The sequence below is a fragment of the Rhea pennata genome, chromosome 9, assembly GCF_028389875.1.
Source record: "Rhea pennata isolate bPtePen1 chromosome 9, bPtePen1.pri, whole genome shotgun sequence".
NCBI lineage: Eukaryota > Metazoa > Chordata > Aves > Rheiformes > Rheidae > Rhea > Rhea pennata.
Genome location: NC_084671.1, coordinates 480,099 through 507,776, shown reverse-complemented (window position 1 = coordinate 507,776; position 27,678 = coordinate 480,099). Strand labels below are relative to the sequence as shown.

At 39.4% G+C, this 27,678-nt stretch overlaps 1 long non-coding RNA gene across 2 annotated transcripts in view; it reads left to right on the top strand.

Annotated features, from left to right (window-relative positions):
• The window catches only part of LOC134144104 (uncharacterized), a 32,536-nt gene extending 7,702 nt beyond the window's left edge, over nucleotides 1-24,834 (top strand). For both annotated transcript variants that reach the window (XR_009959279.1, XR_009959278.1), the window contains exon 3: nucleotides 22,509-24,834. This is a non-coding gene — a long non-coding RNA (uncharacterized LOC134144104). The remainder of the gene's footprint in view (nucleotides 1-22,508) is intronic.
• The last annotated feature ends 2,844 nt before the right edge of the window (nucleotides 24,835-27,678 follow it).

Sequence of the window (27,678 nt, the reverse complement as noted above, 5' to 3'; positions counted from 1 at the left end):
CATTTATTTTTTAATTAGGATTGGATGTTGTCTGAGCAAAAAGGAAATATAGACAAGTTCCAGGTAGCTAGTCACTTTAAATAACCTACGACATGACTGCAAATCTTGATCTATAGTTAGTTTGCAGTACTGAATTCCCAAAGTGTACATCCTTATGTAATATTTGTAGCATAATAGTAAGAGGCAGTGTGGAGGGGAAAGACTGTTTTTAAGATGAGAAATCAGTTATAAACTAGACAATAAAATAATCGTAACTCTACAGTAATATTTAGATGGCCTATTTAAAATGACTTTCCAGGGAATCCTGGCTTGATTGTTTGGTATAGTGATGTCTGTGCTCTGCTGTTCTATTTGAGACAACATTTGTGTGGTTGAAATGCATGAGAAGCTCAGGTTCAAAGGTGGACCTGTATCTGTGCCCCTCACATTTCACTTCAACACATGCAATGCCTTTTCTTCCCCTTTTCACTTGGTAAGCACGTATTCAGGAGCAAAGATTAGAGTTAGGTAAATAAAGGTGGGTGGGAACTTCTATATAGTTAGGTTCTGAGTAAATTTTTGACAGTTCTATTGCTACCATATCATATGGGATAATGATTAGCAAAAACTGTGCTTCCTGGCCTTTTTCGTGAAAACGTGCTACATAAAGCTCGTATTTTGCAACAGCTGCAATTTTTCTACAAAATTATAAATATTATTTTTGTAGTGGATAGTGGGTTGATGGGATTCTCTGATTCCAGATAGAAGCTGTATACAAAACAAAGCCTCCATAGTACTTTTTGCTATGGTTAATTTCTGTTTTTCTCATCAGACTATACAGATACTATAAAAGCATGGGATTTCACACTTACTGAAACTCCCATGCTGATAGACATTAAAATGATGTGATAAATATAAGCCTAAAGTTTTGGTCACATATGTCTTGATTTTTCTGCTGTTAATTTTGTTTTAAAACTTATATAGGTAGTCCCACTTAAATCAGTAGAATTAATTAGGTAATTGGAATTAGGACATAACTCAGCAAAATAAAAGTTCAGAAGTAGACAAGCAGTCGTTTATGATGGTCTGCATTTTATATTCTTACTGTTTTGTAGTAGAACACTTACCTTAGAAACATGATTAAAAGAACAGGCGCAGTTCTCTGTCCTTCGTCGTTAAGTGCAGATTTCAAAATGTATTTAAAAGATACAATCATTGCAGAGTGATTCTTGATATATATCTGTATGTGCAGATGCTTTCAAAATGCTTTCAGCATACTCTGTCTTAGGATTCTTCAAAGTGAGAAAACAGAACAATTGGGGAAGTGAGTATTCTGAAGTTCAACAGAGTAAACTGAGAGAAATGGCACAATCTTACTTCTGGATGAAATGAAAAATATCACAATACCTTTAAAAAATCTCTACTAGGATTTCCATAATAATTACCTATTTTATTGCAAGCCTTAACAGATTATACATTAGGAGTTTTATCTGTGGAATTGTGGAATTGTCCTGAAGGTGTTAAACAGTGTTGAAACTCATTCTTAATACTTTCTAAAAGCAATGGTATACTGAACATTTTCATTTTGAAGAGGATATTTTTTTCAGTTTCACTATAAATATGTTATTTCCTATTAATAAGAATTAACTTGAGAATTTTGCAAGTCAAGAGCACAGATGTTTCTCTTCGATGGCTTGTAAGTCATCAGGCATCTGAAAATCATTAAAGGCCGTAAATACAGTGTTGCCTCCAAGAAGAGGAGCTGCGGTCTCTTTGGGAAAAATCAAGACTTAGTTACACCCTCTCATAGAAAGATTATTTTTTTTGTTCCCCAAACAATCTTACTCTCCCTGTTGGCTGAATTAATTTGACAGCATCTGAAGTGAACTAGTGGATAGAAAGTGAACTAATAGATAGGCTGTAGAATGTAAGCATCGCTTTGCAGCAAATGTCACAGCAGGCATGTTTAAATGTGAAAGGAAATACACAGATACAGAAACAGCATAGTTAGGCCTTTGGCTTTATCCCAAAGGAAATCCTGTGGCAGTGTCATCATTTGTGAATCTGACCTGTGCAATAGACACCTAGTTGCAGGAGCATGTCTTATGTCCCAGTGCTGTAGCTGGACCAAATGTCTCCATAATAGCATAGAGGCCAGGAAGTAAAGAACAGCTGTATCAGAAACATGAGATTAGTGTAATTGGGACAGGTCCTGTATGAAGTGTGCAATACAGAGGCCACAGACAAGGCTTTCTGAACACGCAGAACCAGATAAGTTGCAGTTTTGGGGAGGGGGGAGGGGGTTTTGTAGTCTTTCCCTTCTGTGATGACATCATCAGCCCTGATGTTACTTGCACTGCTGTTGTTCCTACTCTTCTTCCTGGTCTGAGTAATGTACCAAAACCTTATTGCCATTCCCAAAACATTAATTGCGCATGGTTAGAAAATCAGCTGGAAAAGCCACAGACAGGTCTTGTAACAGGCTTTGTATCAGGAGCTGAATCAAAGGAAGGGCAGAGAAGCATTCCTTCTGACACAGTGTTGTCAAGAAGTATTCTGTAAGAAAACATACTTCGCCTTTACACTACTGAAATCCCATAATTTACCACTTTCTGTTTCCCTATCCATTATCATTTAATATATGCCTTTAAATACAGTAGTTATAACACAGGTTTGTATATAAACTGCTAGCTGGAAAAATAGTGACTGGCTCCCTTTAGTAGCTGGTGTCAGGAAGGCAGGAGCATTTGAAGCCATTTTCCTCTGTCTTTAGTGATCATCAGCAAGTGTGTATACAAGAGAATGGAGAGAGTGTTTGTCAGAAAGAAACATTTGTTCCCCACTAGTGAGAATAATCCTAATAGAAAAAACATGGATTCACTTTCAGAGCTTGTTAATATCAGACTATGTTATTCTGTTAGAAAAAGAAACATTTTGTTTTAGTTTTATTCTGCATCTTGAGTAGGAAATACATACAACTATTGTTTCCTCTTCTGTCTATTAGGGGTTTATTTAATCATGCAATAAATTTCATCTATAGATGTTAAATCTATTTTCTATTAATATCATCATAATTTATCTTACATTGGTGGTTGCAAAAGTAAATAATAATGTGCCAAGAACACAGAAAACAAAATGTGGTTTCTGATTTGCCAAATTTCATGACTGAGAATATTTTTCCTTATTGCCCCTCTGGCTCTAGTAATAAAATTAAAGCTACAGTCCATCTTATTAGGAACAATTCTACGTTGATGCATAAGTAAAATAATAGCTCTCCTTCCTTTACAAAAGAATGTCATGTTTTACTGTTGCATGACATACAATGTCATAAAAAAGAAACATATTTTATTGATACATACAAAAAAGTAGTTCTGTAGTATCAACAAGTGCAATTCTATGTTTATGTAGTTAGTGATAGAACTGGCAGTAACACTATGACTTATTTATGTAAGAATTTACTGAACAGTGCAGCGCATGTCTCTTATGAAGTTAAGTCTTGAAGTTGTATTACTCTCCACTAAAAACTTGATGAATTGGATAACAGAAATTAATACTGGCAAGCATAAGTGAAATAAAGGACTCAAGCCTGAAATCCTTGCTCAAGCTGCATTCTCACCAAAATCCACACTGGAAATAGATGTCATTGAGCATTCAGCAATTTTTAGCAATGTCTGTTAGCATGAAAAGGCAATTTCTAAATACTTTGCACTCTGCAATGTATAGTTTAATAATTTTTTTCTTCTGTGAAAATGCTTATCAAGTGCAAGCACTATTGATGATTTGAAAGAAATTTTTAGTTACATCTGAAATTGAGATGAATACACTGCCAAAGTGTTCAAACACAATGTATGTAATAACAGATGTTGGAATTGCAAGGAGGACAATGGGTATTGCCTTTTCTATACTATAACACTGTCCTATTGTGTATTGGTTTCGACAGGAGGTGACTCAGAGATTAAATATAACTCTGAACATTGTCTGAAGTTGCAGAGTCCAAATTATTGTGACTTGTCTTTAATATTCTTCCAAATACTAGAAGAAATTTCAGATGCATTTGTATTAAAACTGAAGATGATTTAGGAAAATAATAGAAAAGATAGAGGCTAATCCCCCTCTAATTGAAGATCTTATTTCAATATTGTGGTCACAAAAGTGTAAAGAAAATATACATTCATTTGGGAGTGGGCCACTCTAATAAATTCAGACTCTTGGCAGATACGGCTTCACTTTCATGCCATATGTTATCCAATATCAAGGAAATTTACTCTCTGAAAATATGTGAGCTATTTCTCTCTGAATTAGTAAACCTTAAACTTGTCTATTTACCACTGATTTTTCTAACCTTTCCTCCCTTCCCCTGTAGAGACAATAACAATTTTGACTCACGTAAGCATGGTTCCCTTGAGAATGATTCTAAAATGCTTTTGGAGTTACTCTACCATTTGAACAACCCTATTATAATTTGGCCTGTATTTTTCATTTGTTTTCTTTTTCACTTTTTATATAATGTTTACAAATAGAAAAAATTCCTCTGCACTAATTAAGTAATAGGCAGACAAGGTTGATTACTGAATACCGTAAATGATGTAGATTTCCCTCCTCAGACAGGAGTATTTGTTTTATCAGCTGATACTCATGCTCTACAGGTAACACACCTCAACAGCATGTAGTAATGTACATTGTAACTAATCCAGCTTGTAAGCAGTTTCATTATTCAGTGAATAGTATAGGAGTTTTGGGCTTTTTTCAGCATTGACATGCACAGTTTTTAGATGACATAATCGTACAAAGAGAAGATAAACTAAAGGGAAAAAAACATTTTCTGAATTTACTGTTTTTTCAACTTTAGCACCTTCTATCTGCATTTCCATGGCTGTATAAAATCTATTGAGTTTCTCACTTTTTTCCCTTCAGTGAGGCACTCATAAAATTAGGTATCCTACTGTGAATCAGGCGCATCTAGATCAAAGATCTCCTGTTTATTTTAATTTTTAGGATATTTCCCCATCTAATTATCTTAGAGATTAATTATTTTCTTTTAATCTGGTGCCAATAATGAAGGGCAAAGATGATAAGTGAAATCAATATTACTCCATTGTTTCCATAATGCGATAAAGTGGATTAAACAAAATTCTGAAAGAAAGGCTGAATCAGTCCTCCAGATCTCAGACACCGTTAATTACTGGGAAGATTTACTACAAGTTGCAGGGCCATTATGCCCTAGCCATTGCCATTTACAGACACTAAACTGAATGCTATATTTGTGCAAACCAATGCAAAACAAGCGCAGCATATGTGAACTATAAATGCAAGTTTTCTGAAGAATGAAGGCTATGACAGAAGATTACTGTCATAATGTGGGTGTCCCTTGTGCTGTTTGCACGTGGGGACTAGCCATGCTAGTGATGACAGGAAGATGATGGACCCTGGTCCTGCTCTCTTCCACCTGGCTGATGGTGATTTTGGCAAGCATTTCCCTTAACTGAAAGGCACATGAGACACAATTCTCCCAAAGGCTGTACTGTGCCTCAGTGAATCAAGAGTTTCTTCCAGCCATTATACTTAGGTTCTGTCATAGTCTGCTCTTACTGGAAGACTATCATATCATCTGGGTCTTTATGAATACGGGTAGGTCAGAACAGAATAGAGGAGATAAAGATGATGGTAGAAGTACGATGCTGAAGTACAAAACAGCAGTACAGTGGAACTTACTATTCTGTATAGAGCAAATTCACTGTTACTCATGTGCTAAAAGACACTTTCATAATGGAAAATATATAGTGTGATGGATTTAGCATGTGGGAAAGTTCATGGTGAGCTCTGTAAAAATATAAAGGGAAATAGACAAGTAATAGCAAGAGGATCCATGTAGTTAAAACATGCGTACAGCCATGCTATTCAAATTAGCATGACAGTGTATATGTAATAATTTTTTTGAAATTACCCTTTTCAAGAAAGTTGACATCTTCAGATTTGTCAGCCTGAAGATAGATAACTGAGAAAATGCCAGCTTTTCTTGCACTGTGTTACACTGATTCCAGAATCAGACCTTCTGCACCATCATACACACAGTTGTTAAAAGAAATATGCAGTATGTTGTGCATCATACACTCACTTTCTGTAGTGCTGCATATAGGAATAGCATGCTGAGACATTCCAGATTCTGGTGAAATGAATTAAGTTTTAAAGGAATATCCTGGAAGTTCTACAAGGCTTAAAAATGATCTCCTAATTTTTTCAAGTGGGAAAACTGAAACACAGATTTCAAATGTTTTACTCATAGTTGCAGACGAAGTTGGTGGCCAAGACAGAATTAAAATCTAGGATTTTTATCTCCTGCCTAGTATAGTGAAAAGCAAACAGTGCATTGTGTGAAATACATTTAACATGTAAGTAAGTTTATAATACATGTTGAACTAGTTTATCGTTTCTACGTTTGTATTTTGGTGGATGCAGTCACATCACACAGGATATAGGAGGAAAAAGTGATTTTGAGTATTGAATTACTGAAGGATTTTTGTGTGCGTATTTGCTTCTGTGTTCTCAGAGAAGAAGGGAAAAAAGGTACTGATCATAATAAAGGTGATGCAGAGCAGAAAGTTGGAAAGAGGAGATAAAGTTGTGCAAGGAAAAGGGAGATCCATTCGGTTTCCTCCCACATTTTCTATTCACATCTTTTCATATCACATTTGCTTTCTCGTTCCTGCTTCCTCCTTTGTACATGTGGCAGCAGAATGAAATCTGCTAGATTCCTGGGGTCAGATGCTCTGCTGGTAGTCAGTGCTGCTAACTTCATGGAGCTACACTGACTTCCCATAACTGATGGCTTAGTGCCCTGTCATTGAAGTTCTTGTGTGAAGCACTTCAGAAATTGCAAGACGAACCATTCTCTCATTCTAACAGATCACTAAAGATGTTACATAAGGGACTATGTGTTCAGGTCATTTCAGCAAAACTGAAAACAGCAGTTAGATCTGGGATTTTACTTTGTCCAATATTCACAAAACCAAGATGTGGGAAGTGAAAATCAAGTCAGTAACAGGAACCTGGCAGGGATTTTGGTTATATAGTGAGAAACCCCAAGTGACAAGTTCGTATGACTCTATCCTGTAGAATGTGTATGTATATTACTTCCTTCCATGACTCATATACAGTTACACGTAGATGGGAATCCTATAACCCTATTTTTGCTTTGTAAATTCTTAGACTTACTTTTCAGATTTATATTGCTGAAATACTGAAATGAAAAACATACCCTAACAGTTTCCACTGACCCTCATCGCAGCCTGGATGAGTTGCACTCTGCAGTAGTTGCTGGCACTGGCCTACTAAACTGTAAAATGAAAAGCTTTATGACAGAGCACCGATGCTGGAATCATGAGTGCAAGACAATCCTTCATTTATTTTTGCAGTTAGCTTTATATGCAATATCTTACGGTAACATAAGTCATTTGAGAACATACAAAAAAAGGTAACAAAGAGCATACTAACATTCTCATCTGTAGTGAATCCATCTAGACAGTATGCTAATTTAAATAAATAAAAAAAGTTTTAATGAATAAAGAGATCGGCATCTGATACCACATGGGTGGGAACAGGGGGTAGAGATGAACATTCTACAGTTTTTCCCACAAATGACACAGAACCTGAATTACAAGCTCACATCACAGCTCCAGTAATGAGTAAACTTGAAAGCACTTGTCCTCAGCCTCCTCCGTGTTACTTTGTTAAAGCAAGAGTGTCAGAATATCTTGGAAAACATGGAAACTAAAGCTGTGTTAGAGTTTACAAGCTTATTTTCAAAGGTTCTAAACCAAGAAGAAAAGAGTAATTCAGCAACTTTTTTTTGTCATGTATCTTATATTGTCAGCATCTTTTTAGAAAAATAGTAGTAGTGAATTGTATAGCTGATTAGAAGAAAACACAACAGGTGTCAAGTTTGTTTCCAAATTCACTGAACATAATGCAAGTCAAACTTTGTTCTTAATTGTAACTTCTATCTGGAGCAAGTACATTATCTTCAGTGCAGCTAATATAGAAACTGTGTACAATTTGACTATAAAAATTGACTTCAGGTAATACAAAGGACTTGAGAAGTCCTCAGTGGATACATATGAAAAATATTTATTTACATACCATGTGCTTTGATTTCATACATTTGCATTTTCCCCATAATTTTTTTAACTGTATACCTGGTAGATAGTATGAAATCTGAAGCTCAGTGTTCATGGTCATAGCTCCATTAGAGTCACAAAAACTGTGATGATTTGCACCCACCAAAGATCTGTTTACTGATCCTCTTCCAAAAAAAGGTTCAGGAAAGGAAACACCATAAAAATATCATGGCTGCATGTTCCTATTTTATTCCCCTCAGTGGTTTCCTGAAGTTTGAAAGAACTGCCAATAAACACATGGGCTTCTATATGTAGAGAAAATCAGCTGTATGTAAATATCTTCCTACTGGTCTTCAATTTGTATGAGCCTTTGAACAATCTGAATTCCAGCCCCTAAAATGCTGTGATAGTCTAAGCTAAATACTTAAAGTACTTACTCAAGCAAAGCCTCCCTTGAAACAAGACACAGGCTTTGTCTTGCAGGATTGCTGTTGAAATCAGCCACATTATGAATCATTATCATTGGAAAAAGTGTGCAGAGCTGCCATTCACAAGTGCATAGGCTGGAGGAGTGGGCCAACAGGAACCTTACAGAATTCAACAAGGACAAATGTGCAGTGCTGTACTTGAGAAGGAAGAACTCCCTCTGCTGAAAAGGCCCTAGGGGTCCTGGTAGACACAAGCTGGGCACAAGGCAGCCACATACCCTGGCAGCAAAGGTCTACAGCATCCTAGGATGTATTAACAGGAACACAGCCAGTAGATCAAGAGGAGTGATTACTTCCACACATACTCAGCACTCATTAGACCATAATACTGCGTTTTGGTATAGTTTTGGGGCTGTCCAGTACAAGAAAAATACCAATAAACTGGAGCAAGTTCAACAGAGGGCCGGTGAGAGGCTGAGGGAATGGAGCTTATTGAGCCAGAAGAGAAGGCTTCAGAGGGGCCTAATAGCAGCCATCCAGTACAGACAAGGTGGTTATCAAGAAGATGGAGCCAGGCTCTTCACAGTGGCGCGTGGTGGGAGGCAAGTGACAACAGGACTGAGCTGAAACAGCACAGTTGCTGATTGGCTGTAAGGAGAAACTTTCAGCATGAGGACAGTCGAGCAGTGGTGCAGGCTGCCGAGAGAAGCTGAGCAATCGCCACTGTTGCAGATTATCAAGACCAGACTGGATAAAGCTCCCAGTAACCTGCTTCTGACCCTATAACTGACCTTGCTGTGAGCAGCAGGTTGGACTAGAGATCTCCTGAAGAGCCTTTCAACCTAAATTATCCTATGCCCATAAAACGGAAATACCTCTTTATCAGGGAAGGCTCACAGTAATTCTTCTTACTTTTGTTGTCAGCAAACACTGATAGCCTCTTTTCAGTACATCTTGAACAAGAGTCTTACTTTGTGCCACTGCAGTCGGCCAGATTTTTTCATTTCCCATGTCTGGTACAAATCAGAAAAAGGGCTGAATAATCCCAGGCATTCTTCTGTTATTGGTGGCTGTGGTGGTGGTAAGAGCAACAGTAGTGGTAAAATCATGCAGAACAAATTGGGGTCTGTGGCTCTTTGTGGGTCTGTGAGCCGGAGGAATGCCTTATGTCCTGACTATGTGGGATGTGTTCTATGTTTCTGTGAGGGTCAATAACAGAAAAAACTGTCATAACCATTTGATTGCAGACCTTAGCACTTACTTGTCTAATCCTTTAAGTCTTACTTGGGGTCATGACATCAGTTTCAACAGTGCTATTTTGCTAATTGAATAATGTAATAAACGTCATCAAAGTTATTTAAAATAGAAAATACAGGTCACTTAGAGAAGGACAAATGTTGAAGTCTTCACTTACACAAAACCTTCACTGAAGTTTCAGGACCTCACACATTATGCATGGGCAGAATTTATAATAAAAATTATGTTGGTATCAATCAGGTGCTCCAAGGCACCAAATCAATCTTCAGCTAAAGTTAAGTATGTCTTCCTCTTCTTCTTGTCTAGTATTGCAGAATTAGGTGCAACAAGGTTTTTAACTCCTTCAAACATCAGACTTGCCTAATGTCAGACAAGGGTTTGGATTAACTACACTATTGGTCTGTTGCAGAACTGCTTTTCTTCTAATCACATCCCTCTCTGTCCAGCAGGGAACTTCTTTTATATTGGAAAAATAATTCACAAGAAGTGAAAGAAAAATGAAATCTAAAGCACACATAACTTTTTTTACTGGAATAAGTATATGCAGTTTCACAAACCACTCACCAATTGTAGCACACATGGAAATTGGCACAAGAGATCCATGTTCATATGTATCATTTTAGAAGGCACTCTGAGAGACGTTACCTGCTTTATACTGCTTCCAACTCCATACAGTAAGGTATACTTAAGTAAAGATGCACCAATTTAACTATTTTGGTTTTTAAACAGATAATATAAAAATGGTGAAAATCTGACTGAGGTGAAGCAGCAGGAATAGCTGCTACGAGAAGCAAACAGCTACTGTGGTCTGCAAACATCAGGCATTTAGGGTTCAAACTCAGGGGAATGACATTAGGGCACATTTTCTGCAAATGCTTTTAACCCTGTGGGCAAGGAGGCTCCTGGCAATCATTGCTTCATTATGTAAAGTGAATCATGGACAAGAGGAATGGCAAAACTGGTATTTATAGTGAAGGGCATAACAGTGAAATAAAATCTTAGAAGAATCCGCTAGACCTCCTGGAGTTCAGATGATGACTCAGCTTGACAGCAACTGGTAGCAGGTATATTTTAAATCACATTATGAAGATTTAAAACATCACTTTTTCCCCAAGACAGATGATGTGCACGTGAACTTTATTCAGTTTCTGGTGATGGCCACATTTAGCCATTATTACTTTAATATCCAGTTACGCTAGTCTATTGAAACTTAGTGAATAATAGTAAGAGGGTTTTTTTTGGTGTTTCTGTCCAGCAGATTATGAATGGCACAAAAATAAGGAGATGTGTTCTACTCTTTATATGGATGCTAATTCATGTAATATCAAGCAAATTTCTTAATTGCATTACATCACAGTTACCCTATCTGTGAAGTAAGGATGATGAATATTCAGCATTGTTAATCATCCTGAGATGTGCATGTGTAAAGTAACAACAATGTAGGCAGATTCAGGATAAGAGATGATCCAAACGTGGTTTCACAATTCTGCCTATGGCAAAAACTGTATGCTGCCACGATAGCTTATTCAATAGCCTGTAGCAGATGCTAAGTAAGCATTGTAGATTATGAAATAACTAATATTCAGCATTAAAAAATGTGGAAAGATTTATCAGGTTCATGATAAGACTTTTCTAGACACTTCCTCAGCTTCTTGTCTGGAAAACATTTTAAATTTAGTATTGCCATTATTTTTATGTTGCTGATCCCAGATTCCTGTTCCATTTAATGCATTGAAAAGAATAATTCTGTTATCCAAGTAGGTCTTTAGAAAATGACTTCTTCATTTTTTTATTATCCGTTATATGTATGGTTATTTTTTGGTGGTTAGAGTTTGGCTATAAAAACAAAAAATTGATTATAATGCATGCATTGCTGATTTATCTAAGCATGAGCAGGACTGGCCTTTTATTAGTATTTACAGATCATGATTCCATAAAAGCTTTTTTATTATGACATGAGAATCACTATGTCATGAATAAGACATTCACTGGAGTAAGATTTACAGGGCTGGGCCCAGATCTAGCAAGTATATTAGGGCTCTGTAGCTTTCAAAAAAAGAAGCAGGAAGCTTTTTATGGCTGAGCATGGAAAACAGGTTCCAAACATGATCAGTGGCAGCCTGCATGAAGATAATCCTTTCACAGTGAAACACGATCTGAATGGGGGTCAGATGCATATTCAGTATTCACCAACAATAACTTCAACTCTCATATGTGGCATGCTTAAGGAGAGTCCAAAGTATTTGTACTTAAAGGCCTAATGAATTGCAGGAGAATGGGTGCGCTCCTGTTTTCTGGGATCAAGACCATACAGACCTTTACGATGTTGCACAGTGCTCTGACTTTTAGGTAAATACTACTGCTCAGAATCCTTCTAGTGCTAGTGTTGTCTGTTGCCTGCTCTTGCCTCCCAACATATCCATGTATATGGCAGCCTTATATTGTGGTTGCAGTAGAAAAGTTTCTCCACTGTCTATTGCATTATCTATTAGAGCATACCTGTCCATACAGTCCCGTTATGCAGTCCGTTGCTGGGGACAAGTTCCATGCCAGCATCAGCTTGCCAGTTTGCTGTCTCTCAGAGCAGGATATCCCCTGGCCAGACTGAGAGTTAGCTGCAGGCCTCTTGGTACTCTAGATAGATGATGTTGCAGCAAGCTTGCCTTCAGAGAGCAAAGGTGTGCAAGATAATATCTGGGTCTTTAGGTGTTGCCAAAGTGAATAAAATTCAAAGATGTGACTTGTCCATACCAGCTTGCAGCAATTCCCATTTTTGACATAAACTTCTATGATATATTGTTTTTTTCCATTATGCAGAAGAGGTGTTTATAACAACAACTTTGTTCCACATACAAATGTATGCCTCCAAAATTGTCTAATTCTAAGAAAAAATATAGAAACTATCAGAATAATATTAGGGACATATAAATTGTACCCCACCAAAGTTATAAGCTTTAAGGGTATGTAATTTAGCTTTCATCTAAAGTTTATTTTTATTTTCAATTCTGTTCGTTAATTTACTGTACCAATTTGGAAGTCATAGTGCATGTTATCTGAATGGCTAAAATTTCTTCAGAAAGAGGATTGTGTATTTTTAAGAATAACAAGAATATTAAGAGTGACATCAGTAGGGGTTAGAAAAATAACCAAAAGAGTTTAAAGAATGAATAGATTGCCACACAGAATAACAGTTGCAGAATAGGAAAATGCAATTCACGTGTGGAAGTTTTGCATAACTGCCTTCTGCTATTCTGCTTTCATCTGCCTCTCTGGTCATCAGAACAGGACACTAGGTTATAGATATCACTTTAGAGTGGTACACCTCTTTTCCCATGCAGGCAGACAAACATCAAACAAATGTTGTTGCTAGGCTCTTGCAATCCCAGCTAAATAAGGTGTGCCTTTACTGAGGAGCATGACTGGCTGCAGTAAAAATACAGTAAAGACCAAACATTGAAGGTTCCTTAGGAGGTTTATACTATAAAATACACTATTTAATGTTGTGGGAAAACCAGGATGCTTATTCTCCACTGTATCTGTTTCTGCTATAGCCCACTTGATGAGGAAGAAGTAGATGAGGCTTTCTTCAGACAATTGGAAAAGTTTCATGTTTACAGGCCCTGGTCCTCAATGGGGGACTTTAACCACATGGTATCTGCTGGAGGAACAGCACAGAAAGGCCCAAGCAATCCAGGAGATTTCTGGAATGCATTGATGACAGCTTCCTAATACAGGTGATCAAGAAGCTGATGAAGAGCGTGCTCTGCTGGACCTCATACTTACAAACAGGGAAGGACTAGTCAGAGATGTGAAAGCTGGGGACAGCATTGGCTGCAGCACCCACAAGATGGTGGAGTTTAGAATCCTGTGAGGAAGGAGCAAGGCAAAAAAAGGAGAATCACTGCCCTGGACTTCAGGACTGTGGACTTCAGCCTGTTCAGGGACCTGCTTGGAAGAATTCTGTAGGATACAGCCCTGGAGAGAAGAAGGGTCCAAGAAAGTTGGCTGATATTCAAGGATCACCTCCTCTAAGCTCAAGAATGGTCCATTCCAACCACCAGGAAGTCAAGTAAAGGTGGCAGGATGCCTGCCTGGATGAAGGAGCTCTTGACTATAAAAAGGAGGTGTGCAAGAGGTGGAATCAGGGACAGGTAGCCCAGGAGGAATGTAGAGACACTGTCCAAGCATGTGAGAGTGGGGTTAGAAGAGATAAGGCATCTGGAATTCACACTGGCAAGGGACATGAAAGGCAACAAGAAAGGTTTCTACAAGTACATCAACAGCAAATGAAAGGCTCAGGAAATTGTGGGGCCCCATGCTAAATAGGGCAGGGCCCTGATGACAAAAGACGCAGAAAAGCCAGAGATACTGAATGCCTTCCTTGCCTCAGTCTCTACTGGAACCTCAGGAACCTGAGGGCCCTCAGGAATCCCAGGCCCCTGTGACCAGAGAAGTCTGGAGCAATTAATACTTACCCTTGGTGGAGGAGAATCAGGCTAGAGAACACTTAAGCACACACAACGTGCACAAGTCCATGGGCCCTGATAGGATGCAGCCACAAGTGCTGAGGGGGCTGTCCAATGTCATTTTGAGGCCTCTCAATTATCTTTGAAAAGACATGGTGATTGGGAGAGGTTTCTGAGACTTGAAAGAGAGCAGATGAGACTGAAGCATTTCTCATGTGAGAAGAGGCTGCAAGAGCTGGGACTGCTCAGCCTGGAGAAGACTGAATATTTATACTAGTGTGCATAAATACCAGATGAGAGGATGTAAAGAAGATGAAGCCAGGGTCTTCTCAGTGGTGCCCAGTGATGGGAAGAGAGGCAATGAGCACAAACTGAAACACAGGAAATTCTGTTTGGACATAAGAAGGCACTTTCTTCCTATGAGGGTGGTAGAACATTGGAAGAGGTTGTCCGGAGCGGTTGTGGAGTCTCCATCTCGGATATATTCCAAACTTGACTGGACACAGTCAACCCGTGGTCTCAAGCAAAGGTTTGGAACAAAAGATCTCCAGAGGTGCCTTCCAACCCCAGCTGTGCTTGAGATTGCTTCTGCATGCTAGTTCATTCAAGTTTGTTTTTCTGAGCAATATGGATAAGCTTTCAGTCCTGTCCTCCCTGGAGCAGAAACAATGTGTCGCCACATCTTGTGATGACTTTGTAATGTGGAGAAGCTGGCATGAGGATGAGATCATACTTGTCCTGTTTTCTGACCTGAAGGAATGTAAACTCACCTCATATATGTGCAGAAATTGGTAGATACTCTGTTATTCATATTACTTTATGATTGCACATTATACTTAGCATTGATACTACATCATGTGGTGCAGAATTTAACAGCAAATGGTCTTGTGAGTTACCACTATTGCATCAAGAATAAAAAGCTCTTCAGGTAGCTTAACCTGACACTAACTCTAAGAATGGCATCCTAAGGGTGGGCTAGAGTCTGTCATTCCATAGGTAGACCTATTAGAAGGAACTGAGAATAAAAAACCTGACTACCTTGATAGTTCCTAAAAAGGACACCTCAGAGGAACAAGCATGATGGGCAACAGAGTTTCCAGAGACTACCACCTGGATCCAGATAAGTTAGGGGGAAAAATTCTCCTAAAGCTCTTGATAGTCTAGATATCTGACTAAATAGCTCCTTCCATATAGCAGTGGAAGCCCTTGTATAAGCCACAATATGAATTCCCTTTGAAAAAAACATTCATTCCTGATGTTATTTGCACATAGAAGTCTCATGAGTATACAAAAGATGTGTGCTGTCTTATTTGAAACCAACTTTGTCCACACTCTATATGGTGGACAACAAGTTGGCTATGAGGTGGCAATGTGCCCTTGTGGCCAGGAAGGCCAATGGTCTCCTGGGTGCATTAGGAAGAGTGCTGTGAGCAGGTGGAGGGAGGTGATCCTGACCCTCTGCTCAGCCCTGGTGAGGCCTCATCTCGAGTACTGTGTCCGGTTCTGGGCTCCCCAGGACAACAGAGACATGGAGCTACTGGAGAGAGTCCAGCGCAGGGCTACGAGGATGATCAGAGGGCTGGAGCATCTGCCCTGTGAGGAACGTCTGCGAGAGCTGGGCCTCTTCAGCCTGGGGAAGAGAAGACTGAGGGGGGATCTGATCAGTGTGTACCAGTACCTGAAGGGAGGGTGTCAAGGGGACGGGGACAAACTCTTTTCAGTTGTCCCATGTGACAGGGCAAGAGGCAATGGGCAGAAATTGAAGCACAGGAAGCTCCGCCTGACCGTGAGGGGGAATTTCTTCCCTGTGAGAGTGATGGAGCACTGGCACAGGTTGCCCAGAGAGGTTGTGGAGTCTCCTTCTCTGGAGATATTGAAAACCGGCCTGGATGCAATCCTGTCTAACACGCTCTAGGTGTCCCTGCTTGAGCAGGGGTGTTGGACTAGATGATCTCCAGAGGTCCCTTCCAACCTTAACCATTCTGTGAGTCTGTGATTCATATCCCAGCTCAAGTTGGCCTCAGAAGGAAATCTGTGGTATCCCAGTTGCAAAGGGAATATTTCTGAAGCTGACATATCCCTTTATTCTGTTCTGGCACGGAATATGTTTCTGAAGAGTATTCATCTATAAAGGGGCAAATCATGGAAGAAATGAAATCTGGCTATACGGAGTAATTGCTATTACACTCTAGGACCATGGGAATTTGGTATTAATCTAATCAATTATCCTTGTTTTCTCCTATAATATTAGATATTCAGATATCACAAGTTGGACTTGAAAGGTAGAACCTACTGAACATTAGCTCATTTAATCATAGTTGTTTACAGTGTAGGTAGTTCATAGGAAGGTTTTGAGGTTCCTAGTGTGCTTAATGGGTACCTTCAATAGCATTTAGAGAGGGGGGACTTAGGTGCAGACTCCCTGATGGAATCACTTACACTGTAGAGGTGGACTAAGTTAAATTAGCTTCAGCTGAAATATTTTTTTAAGATACATGAGTAAACCTATAAATTGTGATTAATTAATATAGTTACTAATTTTAATATGTAAGATGCTAGCAAAAAATGTGCCAGAGACACATATCTACTATCCATGCCCAGATGAGGAAGTAGGTGCTGAGGCTCCTGTCCCAGAGACACTTGGGAAGATCAGGTTTGTTGCATTACCTTCTCCATGAGTGAACAGTGGTGACACACCATTCCTCTTAGCTGATCTTGTAGCAGGGCTGTGTGACTCCAGGCAGCTGGGCAGGGAAAAACATTGTGACAGCCACCATCCCCTCACAGCTGGGGCTGAGCTTGAAGGGAGTGGGGTCTGCCTTAGTATGTGTTGTTACAGGTGGATGATGTGCCCCCTGGAATATTTTTTTCCAGTAGAAATAATATCTTATTCTGGATTTTCTTTAAATCAGTTTCCTTCCTTCAGTGAGTCCAGATATAAAGCTGTGTAGACAAACAAATAAGCAGAATTATAATATGTACACATCATATTTAAGCAGTAGTCATTTATTAGTATTACTTCAGCCATAATAAAATTATCTGGTACAGCTAAATAATTATAAAATTGTTATGGTACAGCTGTACAGTAGGGAGGGAAAAGTTGTTTCTGCTCCAGCAACAGAATTGGTGTATTTCCATAAGAGTCCATTTACTAACCCAGTCCAGTCCCCACTGATTAGAGGACTCTGGGGAGCAGAGCAGAGTGGAGCAGAGAAGAGTGGAGTAGAGAAGAGTGGAGTAGAGAAGAGATAATTAAATGTTTAAAGAAAAACTCAAATGAGGATAATTCAGAAAGTATGCAGCACAGTAAAAGATTCATCCATTATGACTACACATCTCATCCCAAACCATTTTATTTTTGAAGTGTCTTTGAAACAAATCATAGAATCATAGAATCAGTAAGGTTGGAAGGGACCGCTGGAGATCATCTAGTCCAACCTCCCTGCTCAGCAGGGTCACCTAGAGCATGTTAGACAGGGTTGCATCCAGGCGGGCCTTGAAGATCTCCAGAGAAGGAGACTCCACAACCTCTCTGGGCAACCTATGCCAGTGCTCTGTCACTCTCGCAGGGAAGAAATTCCCCCTCACGGTCAGGCGGAGCTTCCTGTGCTTCAATTTCTGCCCACTGTCTCTTGTCCTGTCACACGGGACAACTGAAAAGAGTTTGTCCTTGTCCTCTTGACACCCTCCCTTCAGGTACCTGTACACACTGATCAGATCCCCCCTCAGTCTGCTCTTCCCCAGGCTGAAGACGCAAATGCAAGCATATACTGAAAATACAGGGAGAAAACATTATCAGGTCAGCCCATTCATATACTATGGAGTCATGAAAGATGCTTCTGTATCTTTACAGGATATATTTGCTATGCTGTAAATAATTTAGCTTTAATTTTATTTCAAAAGCTTAAACAAGATGGCTCGTGGTTCAAATCTGTGTTAGGCTGTAGTTGGGAGGAAAAAGAATGACTTATTGTGTTTGATATTTTAATTGTTCATCAGCGATATTCAATATCTGGACAAACAGTGTTACTTTCAGAGTTACTGTGGAAAATCACCATCAGTAATATGGCTAGATAACTATACACATATTAAATAAAAAAATTGACATTTTATAAGTAATTTTATAAATTATTTGCTCTTCATCACATGCATTTTAAAAGAATGCATAGATATGCTATGATGTGTAAATTTATATACATAGTAAAATTCAAAAATAGATAATAGTTATGTGCAAAAATAGCACTTCTCCTTTAAGAATGAATAGCTTAAAGTTACTATACCACATCATATGTTCACATGAGCAGTGCTGCTGACTCCAGTGCGGCTAGCTGTGAGAGTGAAGGGATATGAAATCAAGTCCAGTTTCTATTTGCTTCTTCTAACATAGCTCCTTCTTAGAAGAGAAAGCAAAAGGCTCTTTATTCCTGTGAAACTTGTGGCATTATCCTCTGTAACCTTCATGAGGGTGGGGAGTCTGATACCTGACTACTCCTACAAGAACCTTTGCACAGCTGCTCCCAGCCTCAAACTGCCTGGGGCTGTTCTCTCAAGGAGTCAGTGCAAACCAAGACACTCCTCAGTGTAACACTATAATTATGCTGACCCCCAAAAGTCTGTAAAAGGTTGTTACTGAAGGAAATCTGAGAATAACTCCTCTTTCTTAGAAAAGGAGGCATAGAGTTTAGGGGGGGATAAAAAGGTTTGGTTCTATTCCCACTGAAGCTTCTTGAAACGCATAAACCTAAATTTGCTAGGGAATATGAGAAAAGTCTGACAGAAACTGACACTTCTAATTATAGTCTCTATTCAGCTGTCAGAATCCAGTGGATCTAGTGACAAGATGGAGAGATGGCAGATCAGTTCTTACTACTGTCCTATGTAGATGCTTTTAAGGTGGTAAAAAGCATGTTAAAAAACATGTACTTAGTCATCTGCAAAAATCTTTAAGTTTTTCACATATGCCCAGATGCACAGAGATTTGTATCTCAATCACAGCAATCCTTCAAAGGGAGACACAATGTAAATCCCTAAAGCAAGTCAGACATGACACAAAAAATGATTAATTATTGAGCAAAAAACGATGGCCATCTGCAAATAAAAGGAGAGGGGAGTTTTACCACTGGAAGTACAAAATTCACAATTGTAAAGTCTAATGAGATTTTTTTTTTTAATTAGTTGAGTGAATAATTGATTTCACAATTGCTAAAATGACTATTCAACATTATTTTGGGGGCTGTTGTTTTGTTTTGCAATAACAGAGATTTTTGTAGGAGAAAACATGGAGTCACAGCCAAAAATCTCACATTGCAGAGCTAATGTCTTCACTCTTGCATTATGCCAGGATTGGCCAACTACTAGGGAATAAGATTGCAGCCTACCTTTCACTGACTGCAGGTATAGTCTCAGAGATTTCTACACAGCCTTTTCCCATGCTGAGTACTCATCTAGTCAACAGAGCTCCCCTCTCTTGAGAAACCACAGCATTTATAATGAGCACATAACATAGACTATCACGTACCAGGTAATGATTACATCTGACCACATCAATACTGATCCACATGGTACTAGGACTAATTCAAAGCTAGCAGTTGAATTACTGTGTGTATATTCCTGCTCTATAACGGAGCTGTGCAAAACAGAGCAGCTACTGAGAGCAGCATGAAGTCACAAGGAGGAGTTACTGGTACCCCTCAGAGCATTTTTACTACAAAATGCCTACTTGCTTTGGAGGAGGCCTTCCTTTGGGAAAGGCTCCCTTCATTGTTGGAGCCCCTAAAAGAGCTTTTATTTGTGGAAGAAAGAAGATGTGTGAAAATCCCTAAGGGCCAATTTGGGGTCTTTTATTTCAGGAAAAGGCTGAAGAGCCTTTGGGAAATGGCCTATGCCTGCCTTGTAGGCATTGGCAGATTTTTGCCTTAGCTGTGTATTGAGTGATGTGTACTAACTGTGTTTGTGGGCAAACAGCAGAGAGGGATTTTTTTGTAAAGGAGGCAAGGTCAACATTGGCAGGGTGAGGGACGAGTGCTGAGTTTTAGCTCACAAAGGAAAACATCTTGTCTCCACTCTTCACACACAGTTAACATACATCACAGCTGAGTATTTGGCCAGCGATAAGCTCATTTTTAGCAGCAAAAGAAAAGCAAGAAAGTGAAAAGTGACAGTAATGATTCTTCAATTTAATATTTTGAGCTCCGTATCTTCCCTGTGTGTGAATTCATATACCTTCAGCTAATCCATTTTCTTTCATCTTCCTAGCCATGTTGAGATCCACAGGGTAATAAAAGGTCTCACCACACACACATCTTCCCTGGATGAACTGTTCTTGTGTGGCTGCTGGGAGGTTTTTGAGGCTGTGAGCTTACAGAAGAAAATAGGTGGGTCTGGTTTCCCTAGTCATCATGTTTAGAATTGCACATACCATGATGATGAAGCATTGTAAATCATGAGTCTGCTAGCATTCACTGATAAACCGGTCATGCAAAGGGCTCTTCAGAGTAGGAATTCAGCAGAAGGCATTTTACATCTGTCAGAAATAATTAAGGGTGTGGAGTGACTAATTGGGAACTTCATGAATAGTCAAGACTTCAGTAAGACAAAGCCATGAACTTTTGTCTGGCACATCAGTGGGGAATATGTTCCCTGTGTTAGGAATTGTGTTCTGGGGACTGATGCTAGCAAAAACATCTGATGACTTTTTTTCTCAATAAAAACAGACTGGCCAGTTTTAAAATACAGTTTTATGTATACCAGTATAGGATGGATAAAAGACTATAAAGCTCAATATAGAAAATAAAACTGAGAAAACAGGAAAGCCTTGCACTGGTGTTTAGTCAGAAGAGTTTCTGCTGTAATCAAATGATACCATATCTCAAGGTGTGTCAGCCTCCTAAATCAAAATCATATTGCAATGAATCAGCAAAAGAAATCCACAACCTCAAAGCAAGTATGGGTTGGGATCTTCTCAGGCATTGCTTCTACTTGAAACTCTTTTGCAAGGATTCTGAGATGAATCTGTCAGCAACCTCCTTACTTTCTGGATCAGGCTGGACTCGCATTAAACTATAGCATTTTCCCAGTGTCATTCAATATTCATTCAGTGTCATCGTATCTTAAGCCCTCTGATTGGCCTAACCAATTTTGTCATTTTTAAGGATGTTTTTGTTTATCATAAAGTTTTCAAACGATACGCTTTCATCCATCATGATCTTCACCTTGCACTAGAAGTGCTGAGCAGGACCTATGTTTGCAGTAAGGTGATGAGAAGAAAACGAGAGTAATCAGCAGAACATCTTTCCTACCCAGAAGCTAGGGACACCTCCTGTGTCATAGAAAAGCTAACAAACTCTTCTTGAGATACCACTTTTTAGATCTTTTCAGAACAGAATATTGTTTTCATTTTAATCATAATTAGGTAATATATTAAGTAAATAGCCAAGAAGTCTACTTAGTGGAAAGAATAAACAGCACTGAGAAGCAGTTGATGACAGGTAAACTTTAAAAACAAAAAATTTCAAATAAAAATAAAGGCATAGAATTTAGATGAGAACAGAAAAATGGGAAACAAGATCAGCCTAAGCTGAATTTTTTAATATTAGATCTTTCCATTGCCCAGTAAGAAACAAACAGATTTGTATTTGAAAGTAGTGACAGATTAACTATTTCCTTTGCCCTTGGCCAAGACTAGAAAGTTGCCAACCACTACTGGTTCCCACTTGCTATATGGAAATGAGGAGCTTGATTTTTTTTTTTTTTTTTTTCCAGACTGCAAATCAAGCAGTGATAGGAGTTATGCAGATCTGAGGTTTTGATTTGCTACACTGCCCAAGAACAAGAAGCGGGGGAAGGAGGGATCATTTTTCAGCTGGTCTATGCCAAGGTGCGGACTCAAAATATCCTGCAAGGTCATGTGTTCTGACCTCAGTACTAAGTACTGCATCAACTAGAAGACAGAGCTGTCTCTGTCAGAGAAATTTAGAGGGATTGAAAGATTAACAGCATTTGGAAATTGGAGATTTAATAAACACAAGAGATTAGGAAAAACTTTATAAACTGAGAAGAAGCTGGGCAGGAGCTTGCAAATTTTGGTCACAGATCTGAAAACAAACAAAAATGTATATAGTTAAGGTTGTTATGTGTGTAGTAAGGTCAAAAGGTTGTCTCTACAAATATTTCCAGCACTTAATTTTTTAAGCAAGTTGTAAAATACTTCCAAAAAGTACTAATTAAGCTATAGAATAATGTACCTTTTATCTGTTTTTGCAAAGACAGGATCATTTGGCTTTCAAGACTGTGGGCTGAATTCATCATGACTGTAACCCATCAGTGCTTCATAGGATTACTTGGTCTCACAGGAATAAGTAAGACAGAGAATGTGAGCTCTGAGAATGCAAATACATGGACAAAGCATGTCTTTGGAACAGGGTGAGGAATGCAGATGAGTATACTAGAAGGCGGACACTGAACAATGAATGACACTGGGAAAATGCTATGGTTTAACACAAGTCCACTCTCAACCAGGAGGCAAAGAGGTTGCTGACAGATTCATCTCAGAACCTTTGCAAAAGAGTTTCAAGCAAAGTGGAAGTACATGCGAACTGTTTAATAACTGCGTTGAAGAAATACTGGTGGCTACAGAGGTGAAGGAGTCCAAGAACAAGAGGAAAACACATGCTTTGAAATGAACTGAAGGACTGATCTGCAACCATAGCAGCTGGTGGAGATTATTAGCATGGAAATGTTATGTTTAGCACAGATATTGAATCTCACATACTAACAAAAAATAGGTACCTGCCCTGTTATTAGCTTAATTTACAAAGACTTTATAATGCTTTGCAGAGCTATACTGCTTTTCATTGGAGACTATTCACCACTCAGGGCACTTTACAGCTGTTACTAACATCTCTTTACAAGTGGACATCCTTGTCACACACTTACAAGTGAGGCAGTGAAATTTGGGGATAATTTTGAGGAATTCAAATGATTCTTATGGAAATTGGATAAAACTAAGAAATTGGATGGATGAAATGGGTCAAAAACATTAGTTATTCTTAAGGCTGAAATACGAAACACTGAAGTTACTCAACTTGTAATGTAGATAGTCTGTCAGATTACAAGTCAAAGCTGTGGCAGGGTCTGAACTTAATTTTTCAGCCCTTAGTGATTTCTGTTTCCTCACTGCACTTGTTTCTGTTGTGGAATACCAAAGGGTCCTGTATAATCTATACATGAACAACTGCGCCACCTGCTCACATTGCTTAGCTGCAAAAATGACTTCGCAGTATTAGTGGTCAGCATTGTACTAAAATTGCTTTTCCCCTAACAATCAGTACCATTCACCTTATTTCCTTCATTCCTCTTGGTGGTCCCATGTTGCAATGAAGTGTTATGCCACTTTCCTGAGAACAGTCACAAAGCTGAGGTGAACATGTTGGCTGTAATCAGTGCTTTGTACTTGGGAAACAAAGTATTCCTTGGCTATAAAATCAACCATATGTATAAGTGGTCTTTTTTTAATGCCTGGCAGTTGTCCCAAGTCATCACCTGCTTTTCCCTTAGCCAGGAGGAATGATAAAGATCACACAGCTGGCAAGTCAACGGCTATTAGTTTGGCTCCACTGTCTGGCTAGCAGGACATGATTATACCTGCTACCAATAAATGCTTTCAAATATTCCAGGCAAGAGACATGCCAGTTCCATCTCATTTACACTTTCAAAATCTTTCATCTCAAAGGACTGGCTAGGTGATTATTATATTTTTTTCTGCCTAGTAACTTAAGCTGTTTACTTCACGGATAGTATTTTTCGTCCCTAAAAAAAAGAGCCAGATTCAGTCACTGAAGGTAGACTTCTTCTGTGATTACACTTGGTGCCTGCAGGCTTTGGCCCTTATTGTTGGGTTTGTGTTGTCATTTACCCAGGTCTGCTGATGTATAGGAAATGAAATTCCAGTAACAACAGCCACTTGGGGTGTATTTCCTCCCCACTACTACCTAGAGGTGCTGTAAGCAATTGTCCTACATTGCCAACCATGATGGAAAGTGGGCACATGAGGAGAAAGGAGAAGCATATGCTATACTCTGTTTTGGGGTAACAAGAAGTTTTTCTGTTGGAAACATAATAGATGTGCCAAATATTATCATTGCCATTAACAAAAAGGGCTGCACTGGTATAGTCATCTGTGTTTTAATGCCTGGTGATCGTGAAAGCAAAGGAATGCCCCTCTGTCCACAATAAGAAGCAATCCCTGAATCATAACCTTCAGTAAATGTTGTGCAAGGAAGCAATGCAAAGGACTTTCTTATCCTATGCATGTTAAGAACAAAGTTTCTTGGCAATAAATGAAGGGTTTAGAGAGAGTCATGTTATTTGCCTCATGAATTCTTTTGTGCGCATGGAAAGCTGGTATAAAACACCAGAAGGAGAGTATGTTAGTCATTGCATTGCAGAAGCTTTGTTCAGTACTGGAAACAGATGCCAAGTCCTGTGGCTCCTAATTCAGTGTCTAACCATAAGACTTCCCATCTTCATCTAACTGAAGATGCTTGCTCATCACTTTTAAAAAAGATGCTATTCTAATCCTTTTTCTTCATATGTGGCAGACACTACAAATAAACTCTTCTTTTGTGTGTGTATGTTACATGTCAGTGCAGTTTGTGATATGAGAACAAAGCAAACTAATAATCCAGTGAAGTATTCTAGCAAAGCCCAAAGTTAATTTACTGTTGCAGCCAAAGTTATAGGAGAATATTTTTTCTGCTGGGATATAGGATATGCAGTGATTACAAAAGCAGTTATACTACTTCAGAAAAAAAAAGGCTATAGTAACTGATATAAAATTGGCTTCTTGGCCTCACCAGCTTTGCCCATGGCAGGGAGCATTATAGTATATGGGATTAAGGTGACACACTTGCATCTGACAGTAGATTAAAAGGAGGTGAGTGATGCTGTAACCATCTCCAATTTCCTGCCCTGATTCTCTTGGATGATAGTAACCCTGGAGGGGAAATACTAAACAGGACTTCTGGCAGCTCCCAACCCACTGCAGTTTACAGCCTAGCATGTTAAAGATAACTAGCACTTACTTCAGTATATTGCAGTTGTAAGAGCGGATTGTGAAGTAATGTGGAAGGACCACGCAAAACCCTGAATAACAGGGTAATACAACAGCAAATTATATTTGATGTAGATAGCTGTAAAGTGAAGTAACTGGGAAAAATGATAGCTTCATCTATAAAAATGGGCTCTAAGCTGATGATTACCAAGAGGGAGTGAGTCTTTGGGCTTGTGCTAGATAGCATGAAAACATCAGCTCAGTGCTCAGCAGTGGTCAAAAAAGGCAAATCAAACTCTGGCAATTATTAAGAGACTGAATGGAGACTCAGATGGAACACGTAATTAGAGAATGATACAAATCTATGGCTCAGCCACATACTGAACACTCTGTGCAGTTCTGATCTCCTCCTTTCCAACAGGTATATTAGACCTGGAAAAGATTCAGAGAACGACAACAAGGATGATCACAGCCACAGGACAGGTTTCACACGGAGGACAACTGAACTAGCCTGGAAAATAGGCGATAGGGTGGAGGGAGAGTATTACAGAAGGTTACAAAATGAGGAGCAGTGTAGAGAGGATGGATAGTGGTGCTTACAAAGAGCTAAGGACCATAGGAGCCAGGCTGAAAGCAAATCAGAGGTGGTTTTTCATTGTACAGCAGCACTAGTGCTGTGGAACTCCTCAAAAGGGTATTTGCAAGAACATGCAAAAATTTCTCAGGGATTCAAGGGGAGAAAGGACAAGTTCATGAAAGAAAGCCAATGGGGATTACCAAACAGACAGATTACAACCAGTTCAGGAAATCCTCTGAAAAGAGTCAAAAGCTGGGAGATTGCTGGGAGGGAGTAGTAGATATGCTTGCCCTTTTCTACCTTTTATCATTCTGTACTTCCACCTAAGCTGGGAGACAGAACACTGGACTAGCAGGAGCTTTGGTCTCATCCCGTACAGTCTATGTTCCATAGTGCACCAGGCTATGAAGTGTGGCTTTTCAGAGGCTGCTGCATGTCCTGTTCATGTGTCCTTGCTTTAGGGTAAGTAACCTCCAGGATAGTGATGTGGAAGGTGGCATGTGGCAGCAAGAACTTTGGCCATGTAGTCCAATTCACTGCTGCACAGGAATCAGCATCAGCTGTGCCACGATAGATCTACTGAGGAACTGAATACCATCCCTCAGCTCACAAGAGTCAACACAAGCAGCCCTGCCTCTGCCTGTACATCCTCAGCACAGGAAATCGGCCAGCAGAAGTCTGGCATCCCACTTCCAGCCTCCTGGCTCTATAATTGTAGAAAAGTCAGGAAAGAAAAACAAGACCGATTTCTGGAAGGGACCCAATGGGGATCAGGCAATATAAAATGTCTCTAGGCTGGGTTGAAAGTATACATGAAGTGGGAAGGAGCTATTCGGTGCATGGGACCATCACTGTTGAGATAGCTACAGTTGCTACCCCAAGATCAAACTTGGGAGGAATACACAACCATTGAAACACTCCCAGTCTCCAGCCTTTCTGCCTGTGGAAACCTACCTGATACAAAGCAGCGCTCTACATTCTTTCAGTAAGAATGCAGGAAACAGTATGGGTTCGAGGGAGTGAGAGGACTGTAGCAAGAATATCTGGTAAGAGCAAGATACCTTTCTGACATGTAATGGAAGATTCAAGAAGTCTATGCTTTCTACCACGCTTTTTTTTTTCTAATTTTGTGTTGCTATTTACCTTCTGTTAATTACTGCTGTTCACTGAACAGTCTGGTAAGCGTTTCAAAACCTTTTCTGAAAGACAGAGGTCATGTTAGTTATGGATAGCTGGAACTGCTGTTCTGAGTGATCACTAACACTCGTGAATGCAAGAGTGCATAAACAAGGAGACAAATCTGCCTCCGGGCACTGACTGTAATGTCGTGGGTCTCTAGTCTCAGGAATAACGTCATAAAAAGACGCTCTGCTGAGCAGCATTCTTCCTTAAGTAGCGACCCTTTTTGGACACTGCCTTCGTCTGTGCGTGTTCACTGGATGTTACGACGTCCGATGGTCTGTGTTCAGCATGTTTGTCACAGTTCCACAAAGTTACAATATGAGATTCAGCTGCCCTGTAACGGCTCAGTATTGTTCCAACAGCAACTGTTCGCCTTTTGCAGTGCAATGTTACACAAAGCCCTGGTGAAAGCTTCGTTAGTGTGTAAAGGGAACAACACCTACTGAAGAACAGTCTTCTGATTAAATAAAGTACAAATAATTGTCTCTGCTTATGTGTTGGTTTGGAAACCCACCGACTGGTATTCTGCCGTAAGATTAAGTGTGTGTTCGGAAGTTGCGAAGTAAACCCTTACATTTCAGATGTGAGTCATCTTTCTGGATATGTTTACAGAGAGGCAATGTGG